Genomic DNA, 13506 nt, shown 5'->3' with positions numbered 1-13506 from the left:
TCTCTTGCTTTTTCCATGATCCAGCAGATGTTGGCAATTTTATCTCTGGTTCCTCTGCCTTTTCTAAAACCAGCTTGAACATCTGGAAGTTCACAGTTCCTGTATTGCTGAAACCTGGCTTGGAGAATTTTGAGCATTACTGTTCTAGTATGTGAGATGAATGCAATTATGCAGTAGTTTGCGCATTCTTTGGCATTGCCTTTCTTTGGAATTGGAATGAAAACTGACCTTTTCCAGTCTTGTGGCCACTGCTGAGTTTTCCAAACTTGCTGGCATATTGAGTGCAGCACTTTCACAGCATCATCTTTCAGGATTTGAAATAGCTCAACTGGAATTCTATCACCTCCACTAGCTTTGTTTGTACTGATGCTTTCTAAGGCTTACTTGACTTCACATTCCAGGATGTCTGGCTCTAGATGAGTGATCACACCATCGTGATTATCTGGGTCGTGAAGATCTTTTTTGTACAGTTCTTCTGTGTATTCTTGACACCTCTTCTTAATATCTTCTGCTTCTTTTAGGTCCATACAATTTCTGTCCTTTATCGAGCCCATCTTTGCATGAAATATTCCCTTGGTATCTCTAAGTTTCTTGAAGAGATCTCTAGTCTTTCCCATTCTGTTGTTTCCCTCTATTTCCTTGCATTGACCACTGAGGAAGGCTTTCTTATCTCTTCTTGCTATTCTTTGGAACTCTGCATTGAAATGGGTATGTCTTTCCTTTTCTCCTTTGCTTTTTGCTTCTCTTCTTTTCACAGCTATTTGTAAGGCCTCCCCAGACAGCCATTTTGCTTTTTTGCATTTCCTTTCCATGGGGATGGTCTTGATCCCTGTCTGCTGTACCATGTCATGATCCTCCGTCCATAGTTCATCAGGCACTCTATCTATCAGATCTAGTCCCTTAAATCTATTTCTCACTTCCACTGTATAATCATAAGGGATTTGATTTAGGTCATACCTGAATGGTCTAGTGGTTTTCCCTACTTTCTTCAATTTGAGTCTGAATTTGGCAATAAGGAGTTGATGATGTGAGCCACAGTCAGCTCCTGGTCTTGTTTTTGCTGACTGTATAGAGCTTCTCCATCTTTGGCTACAATGAATGTAATCAGTCTAATTTCGGTGTTGACCATCTCACAATGTCCATGTGTATAGTCTTCTCTTGTGTTGTTGGAAGAGGGTGTTTGCTATGACTAGTGTGTTCTATTGGCAAAACTCTAACCTTTGCCCTGCTTCACTGTACTCCAAGGCCAAATTTGCCTGTTACTCCAGGTGGTTCTTAAATTCCTACTTTTGCATTCCAGTTCCCTATAATGAAAAGGACATCTTTTGGGGGTGTTAATTCTAAAAGGTCGTGTAGATCTTCATACAACCATTTTACATCAGCTTCTACAGCATTACTGGTTGGGACATAAGCTTGGATTACCATGATATTGAATGGTTTGTCTTGGAAACAATAGAGATCATTCTGTCATTTTTGAGATTGCATCCAAGTACTGCATTTCGGACTCTTTTGCTGACCATGATGGCTACTCCATTTCTTCTAAGGAATTCCTGCCCATAGTAGTAGATATAATGGTTATCTGAGTTAAATTCACCCATTCCAGTCCATTTTAGTTCACTGATTCCTAGAATGTCAACATTCACTCTTGCCATCTCCTGTTTGACCACTTCCAATTTGCCTTGATTCATGGACCTAACATTCTAGGTTCCTACACAGTATTGTTGTTTACAGCATCGTACCTTGCTTCTATCACCAGTCACATCCACAACTGGGTACGTCATTGCTTTGGCTCCATCCCTTCATTCTTTCTAGAGTTATTTCTCCACTGATCTCCAGTAGCATATTGGGCACCTACTGACCTGTGGAGACCCTCTTTCAGTATCCTATCATTTTGCCTTTTCATACTGTTCATGGGGTTCTTAAGGCATGAATACCAAAGTGTTTTGTCATTCTTTTCTCCAGTGGGCCACACTCTGTCAGACCTCTCCACCAGGACCTGTCTGTCTTGGGTGGCCCCACAAAGCATGGCTTGGTTTCACTGAGTTAGACAAAGCTGTGGTGCATGTGATCAGATTGACTAGTTTTCTGTCATTATGGTTTCAGTGTGTCTGCCCCTGATGTTCTCTCACAACACCTCTCATCTTACTTGGGTTTCTCTTACCTTGAACATGGGGTATCTCTTCACGGCTGCTTCAGCAAAGCATAGCCGCTGCTCTTTACCTTGAACGAATTTGCTCCTCCTGACCTTGAACGTGGAGTAGCTCCTCTTGGCCACCGTCCCTGACCTCGGATGTGGGGTAGCTCCTCTGGGCCCCTAAAAAGACATAATAGATAGGTAAAAATAAATGGATATAAATGAATAAAATAAACATACTTAATTAACCAAATTAACAACATACATTAACAACAAAAACATATATTAACCAAAAGACAGCTAAGATAACTGCATTACTTTTAGACAAAGATAAGTTCAGAATAGGGAAGATAATCAGGTAGAGGGAGGAATAATGAAAAAAGAGAGATTCTCCAACACCTACCATCCTAAATGTTAATGCTCCTACCAAGAAAATCTTCAAAATACATAAGACAAAAACTGATGAAACTATAGAGAGAAATAGGTAAATTCACAACTATAGTTGAACACTTCAACACTCCTTATCAATCATTAATGTGATAAGTAATAAATAAGGATACAAAAAAATCAGTAAAGGTATAGAACTAAACAATGCTATCAATAGCTAGTTTAAGTGGATGTTTATTAAGAACTCCACTCAGTAACAGAAAACACACTTTCTTTTCAAACACAGAAGAAACTTTTTCCAAGGTAGACAGTATTTTGGACCACCATAAAACACACCCAAAAGCACATAAAAGAGTAGAAGTCATATGAAGTATACTCTCAGACCATGATGAATTAACTTAGAATTCAATAACAGAAAATATGTCTAGACAATATATACAGTTTAGCAATTAGACAATATATTTGTAAATAGCTCACACATCAAATAAGGAGTCTCAAATAAGTTTAAAATAATTTGAACAGAATGAAAATGAAATGCCATGTATCAAAATTTGAAAACTACAACTAATGTTTATAGAAAGTACATACCAATAAATATTATTATTGGAAACAAGGAAAGGTGAATAAAATAACTTGAGACTCAACTTTAAGAAACTAGGAAAAAAGAAACTTGAATCTAAAGCAAGCAGAAAGAAGGATATAAAGTATCAGAGTAGGTTTCAATGGAATTGAAAACAGAAAAACCATAATCAATAAATTTAAATGATTGTTCCTTGAAAAGATCTATGAACCTGATAAATATCAGAAAACAGTGATTAAATAAAACATGGGAAAATTGAAAGGGAATGAAAGAAGAGTAATCAATACTGAATCAAAATATTAAAAGTGCAATAAGGGAATACTATGAAATATTTAATGCTCATAAATTCAAAATTTTAGGTTAATTAGACTAGTTTACAGCAGAAAGTGAAGAGGAACTAAAAAGCCTCTTGATGAAAGTGAGAGTGGAGAGTGAAGATGTTGGCTTAAAGCTCAATACTCAGAAAATGAAGATCGTGGCATCTGGTCCCATCACTTCATGGGAAATAGATGGGGAAAGAGTGGAAACAGTGTCAGACTTTATTTTTTGGGGCTCCAAAATCACTGGGGATGGTGATTGCAGCCATGAAATTAAAAGACCCTTACTCCTTGGAAGAAAAGTTATGACCAACCTAGATAGCATATTCAAAAGCAGCGACATTACTTTGCCAACAAAGGTCCATCTAGTCAAGGCTATGGTTTTTCCAGTGGTCATGTATGGATGTGAGAGTTAGACTGTGAAGAAAGCTGAGCACTGAAGAATTGATGCTTTTGAACTGTGGTGTTGGAGAAGACTCTTGAGAGTCCCTTAGACTGAAAGGAGATCCAACCAGTCCATTCTGAAGGAGATCAGCCCTGGGATTTCTTTGGAAGGAATGATGCTGAAGCTGAAACTCCAGTACTTTGGCCACCTCATGTGAAGAGTTGACTCATTGGAAAAGACTCTGATGCTGGGAGGGATTGAGGGCAGGAGCAGAAGGGGACGACAGAGGATGAGATGGCTGGATGGCATCACTGACTTGATGGACGTGAGTCTGAGTGAACTCCCGGAGTTGGTGATGGAGAGGGAGGCCTGGCATGCTGCGATTCATGGGGTTGCAAGGAGTCGGACACAACTGAGCTACTGAACTGAACTGAACTGAACTGAGACTACTTCCTAGAAATATACAAACTGCTAAAACTCACTCAAGGAACAGATAACTTGAATAGTCCTATAACTACGGTTACAAATCTTGCAAAAATGAAGTTCCAGACCCATATGATTTCTTTGGTAAATTTTACCATTTAATGAAGAAATAATATCAATTCTACATAGACTTTGGAGAAAATAGAAAAAGAAGGTAACATTTCTCAGCTCCTTTTGTGAATCCAGCAATATCTTGATACTAAAACCATTAGATATTGAAAGTGTCTCATCAGAGAGTGAAAGTGAAAAATATTAATTTGCAATGGAAAAACTCAAAAACCTAACCGAATGATCAAGTATAATATAAAACTATTAATACACCAGATTGATATTATGTAGCATCTGATATGATGCAATTCTTTCTCAAAGGACCTGCTGCTGCTGCTGCTAAGTCACTTCAGTCGTGTCCGACTCTGTGCGACCCCATAGACAGCAGCCCACCAGGCTCCCCAGTCCCTGGGATTCTCCAGGCAAGAACACTGGAGTGGGTTGCCATGTCCTTCTCCAATGCATGAAAGTGAAAAGTGAAAGTCACTCAATTGTGTCTGACCCTCAGCGACCCTATGGACTGCAGCCTTCCAGGCTCCTCCATCCATGGGATTCTCCAGGCAAGAGTACTGGAGTGGGGTGCCATTGCCTTGTCCCCCAAAGGACCTAACCTCAGCTTAATCATGAGAAAACATCAGACAAGCCCAAGTTTAAGGTATAGTCTATAAAATACTTAAAAATTGCTCTTTACAATGTAAGATTGTTTAAGACAAAGAAAAGCTGACAACGTTTCACAAACTGGAGAAGACCAAGGAGACAGGACAGCTAAATGCAGTGTAATACCTTGGTTTGTAGACATTGGTAGAGAAAATGATACTGAACAAAAACTGGAAATCTGAATAGAGTCTGTAATTTAGGTAATAGTATTGAACTAATGTTATGATTTAAGTTTTGGGAAATATATACTGGGTATGTAAGATGTTAATACCAGAGGAAGCAGAGTAATACATATAACTCTCTATACTATTTTTGTAGCTCTTTTTTAAATCTAAAATTATTCCAATAAAGTTGATTTACATTAATATCATATCTTTTTTAAGGCCCCTTTGGTCAAATATATTCCATTCTGTTCACGTGTTGCCTGGCATACAAATCTGTCCTATTGTGCTATTGGAGTATTAACTATGGTTTATATGGTCTAATAAAAATAATTTTACAAGATAATATGAACAATTAAATTTTAAAGAGTAAATTTTACCAAAAATAGTTCATAATTTAAGTATTTTAAAATATAAAATGTCACATGTGTCAGAATACTTAGTATTCATTCTTAATTAACACTAATGAAAGACTTTTGCTTGTTGGCTAAGTTACATCTTGACTTTCATTAAATACATAGTAAGTATTTTAATGATTACTTTAAACATTTTGATAAATAAATAAGATAAATTCATGTAAAGTATATCATCAGAAGTAATTTAGTGGCAATAAGGATAATGATTATCATAAAAATTTAACTGATTAATTGCTATCACAGTGATCAACACCCATTTTTATTATATCCAAAATGTCAGTTGCATTTAATAGTCCTATATAAAAATGTTTCTCTTGAATAAGCAACTTCAAAGCTGATTACAGCATAGGCACAGATTTATTTATCTCTATATAAGCCATAAAATTTGGAAACAATGTTTTAATTCAATAATACATTTTTTAAAAACAGGTGAACATAATGAGGCACAGAAAGGTTAAGTGACTTAATGTCACATTCATCAAGAAAGTCAGAAGAAAAACCCAGTTCCCCTGATTCCAGAACAAGTGTTTTATTCAAGCCATACCATGGACTATCAACAAAAAATGAATCAACTGGAATCAAATAAAAGAAAGCAAAACAAGCATGCAGACAAATTCAGAGGTAGAACATTCTGTGGGAAATCTGGTCTAGTCTCCTCATGAAAAGAGGATTTATTAGATTGCATGCTATTTGAGGGACTAGCAATCAGAAGCAGAGCCTAGTCTGGGATGATACTTCAGGAAATGTTAATACAGACTATTGTATATATTAAATGAAATAACTTACTGAAATGCAAAGAAAGATTAAAGATTGAAAAATCAAGATTATAAAGCAGATATAGTATCTTCACAACTTCTCTATTATCTAAAATAAAATGTTTATGAAAAATCAAATAGGGCCATATGTTTGCTATGTTGCTGTGTGGTTTGCTCATGAATATATACAAAAAATAGACACCAAAATAACAGAAGATACAATTGGTGGGTAGAGAATATAATATTTTGTCATACTTTATTTTTGCTAATTTAAAATGCCATTGATTTATACAATACATATTTATGGCTTTTGTAATAAAATGTTATTTTTAAAAATAAAAGACAATTGCATTATTTTAAAAGAGAACATGAAAAGCATCAAAAATAACTTGAGTCCTTTGTATGTGGCTGATATAACCAATCAAGAAAGAAAAATACTTCAGAATCTTTATGTATATATGGTTAAAATTCAGTAATTATTTACAATTAAAAACAATTTTAGAAGACATTTTCAATTTTCACCTAAAGTCCTACTGATATGAACAAAATCATAAAATATTAGCAAAAATCAAGTTATGTTGTTTAGTCACTAAGTTATGTCCAACTCTGCGACCCCATGGATTGTAACATGCCAGGCTCCTCTGTCCATGGGACTTCTCAGGAAATCATACTGGACTGAGTTGCCATTTCCTTCTCCAGGGGATCTACCTACCCAGGAATCAAACCTGTGTCTCCTGCATTGGCAGGTGGATTCTCTACTGCTGATTCTTTACCAGAGAAGCTCTCTAACATTATAGATATTGTAATAAAAATTTGTTTCAAAAGATCTCAGAATGCAGCTGGATTATTCATTTATTTTATGTAAACTGATTAATCTGCACAAATACATTTGTTCAATGGACATATTTAATAATATCAATCAATTAGTTTTAAGATTATCAGAATAGATACTAGAAACACTAAGAAAAATATTGAATTTCTTATTCTTCTAAAAGCTAATGTTATCAAAGCTACCAAAAGGTTAACAGTGCACCTTTATATATCAGTTATTATTATTTGTGACATATGTGTTATCTTTCTCTTAATTTTGTATATTCTATAGAAGAGTTTCAAATGGTAATATACTATATAGAAGTACTTTGTAATTCTACCAAAATTGACCTGAAAATAAGGATAGAAAAAGACAATACCAACGTTTGAGGATCTGTATTTTATCTTTCTGACCCCAAAACTCAGAGTCTTCATGTAGCTCTTAACTATTTAAATGAGTATGCTGGATTTTGCAAAGTATTTCTCTAAATGAGCAGATTTTTTTAAAATTCTATAACAATTTTAATTTGTAAAAAGAAAATACATCAAACATCTGTTTTTTCCCCTAGCAGTTGAAAACTTCAAAACCTAGATAATATTTAAAGTAAAAAGCAAGTTAATAATTTTATAGCATGATCAACTGTACAATTCAGAGTCTTATCTGATCTTATTGACAATGAGAACTGAAAGAACTGTCTGTCTCCTGACCACTGCCTCTTAAAATGTGCTGTGGAAAAAGCCATCCCACATTCCCATGCTTAACAGTGTTTATTTTTAAGTAATTAGAATGAAAAGGAGAAAGAAAAGTACTAAGTGCAAGCCTAGAAACCAAAGAGGATTCTAAATACAATTGCATTTTAAAACATTTTATTTAAAGTTGTAAATGATGTTACTATTTGTAAATCTGATGCATACATGGGTACCTATATGTAGTTTTCAACAATTCAGCAAAAAGAATGTTGCATACAGGAAAAAGAACAAATAGTATTTTGAATTAGAGACTAATTTCAGAAGATAAAAATTTTGTGTTTATATCAGCTCTTAAGTAGGATATGAAGATTATTTTATGATTGGGCTCAATAAATATCTCAACAGTAGTCTGTTTCCAAAATTTTTCAGTTTTGCCATGACACGACATGGCAAGCCATGTCAAAATATTTTATATCAAAATTCTTTCTTGTTGATGAAAATAATAAATTTAACTTATTGTCATCATTTTACTTCATATACTACACTTTTAGATCATTTAAATATAATTTATATTTTGTCATTTAGATAGAAGATGTCTCCTCTATCAGTTCAGTTCAGTTCAGTAGCTCAGTCGTGTCCGACTCTTTGCGACCCTATGAATCACAGGATGCCGGGCCTCCCTGTCCATCACCAACTCCCGGACTTCACTCAGACTCAGGTCCATCGAGTCAGTGATGCCATCCAGCCATCTCATCCTCTGTTGTCTCCTCCTGCCTCCAATCCCTCCCAGAATCAGGGTCTTTTCCAATGAGTCAACTGTTCGCATGAGGTGGCCAAAGTATTGGAGTTTCAGCTTCACCATCAGTCCTTCCAATGAACACCCAGGACTGGTCTTCCTTTAGGATGGACTGGTTGGATCTCCTTGTAATCTAAGGGACTCTCAAGAGTCTTCTCCAAGACCACACTTCGAAAGCATCAATTCTATGGCACTCAGCTTTCTTCACAGTCCAACTCTCACATCCATACATGACCACTGGCGAAACCATAGCCTTGATTAGACAGAACTTGTTGGCAAAGTAATGTCTCTGCTTTTGAATATGCTATCTAGGTTGGTCATAACTTTCCTTCCAAGGAGTAAGCATCTTTTAATTTCATGGTTGCAATCATCATCTGCAGTGATTTTGAAAGTGAAGTGAAGTCACTCAGTCGTGTCCGACTCTTTGCGACCCCATGGACTATAGCCTACCAGGCTGCTCTGTACATGGGATTTTCCAGGCAATAGTACTGGAATGGATTGCCATTTCCTTCTCCAGGGGATCTTCCTGACCTAGGGATCGAACCCAGGTCTCCTGCATTGCAGGCAGATTCTTTACCATCTGAGCCACCAGGGAAGCCCCCCCCCCAAAATAAAGTCTGACACTGTTTCCACTGTTTCCCCATCTATTTCCCATCAAGTGATGGGACCAGATGCCATGATCTTCGTTTTCTGAATGTTGAGCTTTAAGCCAACGTTTTCACTCTCCTCTTTCACTTTCATCAAGAGGCTTTTTAGTTCCTCTTCACTTTCTCCCATAAGGGTGGTGTCATCTGCATATCTGAGGTTATTGATATTTCTCCTGGCAATCTTGATTCCAGCTTGTGTTTCTTCCAGCCCAGCGTTTCTCATGATGTACTCTGCATATAAGTTAAATAAGCAGGGTGACAATATACAGCCTTGACATACTCCTTTTCCTGGAACCAGTCTGTTGTTCCATGTCCAGTTCTAACTGTTGCTTCCTGATCTGCATATAGGTTTCTCAAGAGGCAGGTTAGGTGGTCTGGTATTCCCATCTCTTTCAGAATTGTCCACAGTTTATTGTGATCCACACAGTCAAAGGCTTTGGCATAGTTAATAAAGCAGAAATAGATGTTTTTCTGGAACTCTGTCACTTTTTCCATGATCCAGCGGATGTTGGCAATTTGATCTTTGGTACTTAATTTATCTTATAGATAGAAGTTTGGACATTTTGACCACTTTCATTCGATTTTCCCTCCTCCTAACCCTGTGTTTCATAACCACACATCTGCTAAGTTTGTTTGCTTGTTTGTTTTTTGAAGTGTAAGTATTTAAGTTACTAGTGTAAAATACAGTGATTTGATATTTCTATATATTACAAAATGATCCCTACAATAAGCCTAGCTACCATTTGACACTATATAACAATGTTACATTATTATTGATTATATTCCCCATGCTGTACATTATATCCCATTGACTCATTTATTTATTTTGTAACTGGGAATTTGTATGTATATACCTCTTAATTTCCTTCACCAGTTTCACTCATCATCTCACACCCAGAGCAATCATCTGTTTGTTTTATCTGTGTCTATGATTCTGTTTATGTTTTATGTTAATTCATAATATTTTTCAGATTTTATATATAAGTGAGATAATACAATATATGTCTTTCTCTGTGTTTTTTTACCTAGTATAATTCCCTCTAGGTCCACCCATGTTGTCACATATAGGAAGGTATCATTCTTTTTTTATGGCCAATGAGTATTCCATTGTATACAAATACCTTATCTTCCTTACCTAATCATCTATAGACGGGTCCGGATTCTTAGGTTACTTCCTATCTTGACTATTGTGAATAGTGATGCTTTTAACATTGTTGCTCTTGTTGTTCAGTTGCTCAGTCATTTTGTCTCTTTGCAACCCCGTGGACTGCAGCTCGCCAGGCTTCCCTGTCCTTCACCGTCTACCTGGGTTTGTTCAAACTCATGTCCATTGAGTCAGTGATGCCATCCAACCTACTTGTCTTCTGTCATCTCCTTCTCCTCTTGCCATTAATCTTTCCTAACACCAAGGTCTTTTCCAATGAGTCAGCTATTGGCATCAGTTGGTGAAAGTATTGGAGCTTCAGCTTCAGCATCAATCCTTCCAATAAATATTCAGGATAGATTTCCTTCAGGATTGACTACTTTGATCTCCTTGCAGTCCAAGAGACTCTCAAGAGTCTTCTTCAACACTACAGTTCAAAAGCATCAATTTTCAGCACTCAGCCTTCTTTATGATACAACTCTCACATCCATACATGACTACTGGAAAACCATAGCTTTGATTATACAGACCTTTGTAGGCAAATTGATGTCTCTGCTTTGTAATACACTGTCTAGATTTGTCATAGCTTTTCTTCCAAGGAGCAAGTGTCTTTTAATTTTGTGGCTTCAGTCATCAACTGCAGTGACTTTGAAGCCCAAAAATATAATGTCTGTGACAGTTTCCATTGTTTCCCCATCTATTTGCCATGAAGTGATGGGATCAGATGCCATGACCTTAGTTTTCTTTTCTTTTCTTTTTTTTTTAATTAATTAATTAATTTATTTAATTTTTACTTTACAATTCTGTATTGGTTTTGGCATACATTGACATGAATCCACCACAGGTGTACATGCGTTCCCAAACATGAACCCCCCTCCCACCCCCCTCCCCACAACATCTCTCTGGGTCATCCCCGCGTACCAGCCCCAAGCGTGCCATATCCTGCATCGGACATAGACTGGCAATTCGATTCTTACATGATATTATACATGTTTCAATGCCATTCTCCCAAATCATCTCACCCTCTCCCTCTCCCTCTGAGTCCAAAAGTCCGCTATACACATCTGTGTCTTTTTTGCTGTCCTGCATACAGGGTCATCATTGCCATCTTTCTAAATTCCATATATATGTGTTAGTATACTGTATTGGTGTTTTTCTTTCTGGCTTACTTCACTCTGTATAATCGGCTCTAGTTTCATCCATCTCATCAGAACTGATTCAAATGTATTCTTTTTAATGGCTGAGTAATACTCCATTGTGTATATGTAACACGGCTTTCTTATCCATTCATCTGCTGATGGACATCTAGGTTGTTTCCATGTCCTGGCTATTATAAACAGTGCTGCGATGAACATTGGGGTACATGTGTCTCTTTCAATTCTGGTTTCCTCAGTGTGTATGCCCAGCAGTGGGATTGCTGGGTCATAAGGCAGTTCTATTTGCAATTTTTTAAGGAATCTCCAGACTGTTCTCCATAGTAGCTGTACTAGTTTGCATTCCCACCAACAGTGTAGGAGGGTTCCCTTCTCTCCACACCCTCTCCAGCATTTATTGCTTGCAGATTTTTGGATCGCAGACATTCTGACTGGTGTGAAGTGGTACCTCATTGTGGTTTTGATTTGCATTTCTCTAATAATGAGTGATGTTGAGCATCTTTTCATGTGTTTGTTAGCCATCCGTATGTCTTCTTTGGAGAAATGTCTATTTAGTTCTTTGGCCCATTTTTTGATTGGGTCGTTTATTTTTCTGGAATTGAGCTGCAGGAGTTGCTTGTATAGTTTTGAGATTAGTCCTTTGTCAGTTGCTTCATTTGCTATTATTTTCTCCCATTCGGAAGGCTGTCTTTTCACTTTGCTTATATTTTCCTTTGTTGTGCAGAAGCTTTTAATTTTCATTAGATCCCATTTGTTTATTTTTGCTTTTATTTCCAGAATTCTGGGAGGTGGATCATAGAGGATCCTGCTGTGGTTTATGTCAGAGAGTGTTTTGCCTATGTTCTCCTCTAGGAGTTTTATAGTTTCTGGTCTTACATTTAGATCTTTAATCCATTTTGAGTTTATCTTTGTGTGCAGTGTTAGAAAGTGATCTAGTTTCATTCTTTTACAAGTGGTTGACCAGTTTTCCCAGCACCTCTTGTTAAAGAGATTGTCTTTACTCCATTGTATATTCTTGCCTCCTTTGTCAAAGATAAGGTGTCCATATGTGTGTGGATTTATCTCTGGGCTTTCTATTTTGTTCCATTGATCTATATTTCTGTCTTTGTGCCAATACCATACTGTCTTGATGACTGTGGCTTTGTAGTAGAGCCTGAAGTCAGGCAAGTTGATTCCTCCAGTTCCATTCTTCTTTCTCAAGATTGCTTTGGCTATTCGTGGTTTTTTGTATTTCCATACAAATCTTGAAATTATTTATCTAGTTCTGTGAAAAATATCGCCGGTATCTTGATAGGGATTGCTTGAATTTGTAAATTGCTTTGGGTAATATACTCATTTTCACTATATTGATTCTTCCGATCCATGAGCATGGTATATTTCTCCATCTATTAGTGTCCTCTTTGATTTCTTTCAGCAGTGTTTTATAGTTTTCTGTATATAGGTCTTTAGTTTCTTTAGGTAGATATATTCCTAAGTATTTTATTCTTTTTGTTGCAATGGTGAATGGAATTGTTTCCTTAATTTCTTCTTCTACTTTCTCATTATTAGTGTATAGGAACGCAAGGGATTTCTGTGTGTTGATTTTATATCCTGCAACTTTACTATATTCATTAATTAGCTCTAGTAATTTTCTGGTAGAGTCTTTAGTGTTTTCTATGTAGAGGATCATGTCATCTGCAAACAGTGAGAGTTTTACTTCTTCTTTTCCAATTTGGATTCCTTTTATTTCTTTTTCTGCTCTGACTGCTGTGGCTAAAACTTCCAGAACTATGTTGAATAGTAGTGGTGAAAGTGGGCACCCTTGTCTTGTTCCTGACTTTAGGGGAAATGCTTTCAATTTTTCACCATTGAGGATAATGTTTGCTGTGGGTTTGTCATATATAGCTTTTATTATATTGAGGTATGTTCCTTCTATTCCTGCTTTCTGGAGAGTTTTTATCAT

Source organism: Oryx dammah, unplaced genomic scaffold (assembly GCF_014754425.2).
Source record: "Oryx dammah isolate SB20612 unplaced genomic scaffold, SCBI_Odam_1.1 HiC_scaffold_27, whole genome shotgun sequence".
In the NCBI taxonomy this organism is placed as follows: domain Eukaryota; kingdom Metazoa; phylum Chordata; class Mammalia; order Artiodactyla; family Bovidae; genus Oryx; species Oryx dammah.
This window is presented reverse-complemented; position numbering follows the sequence as displayed.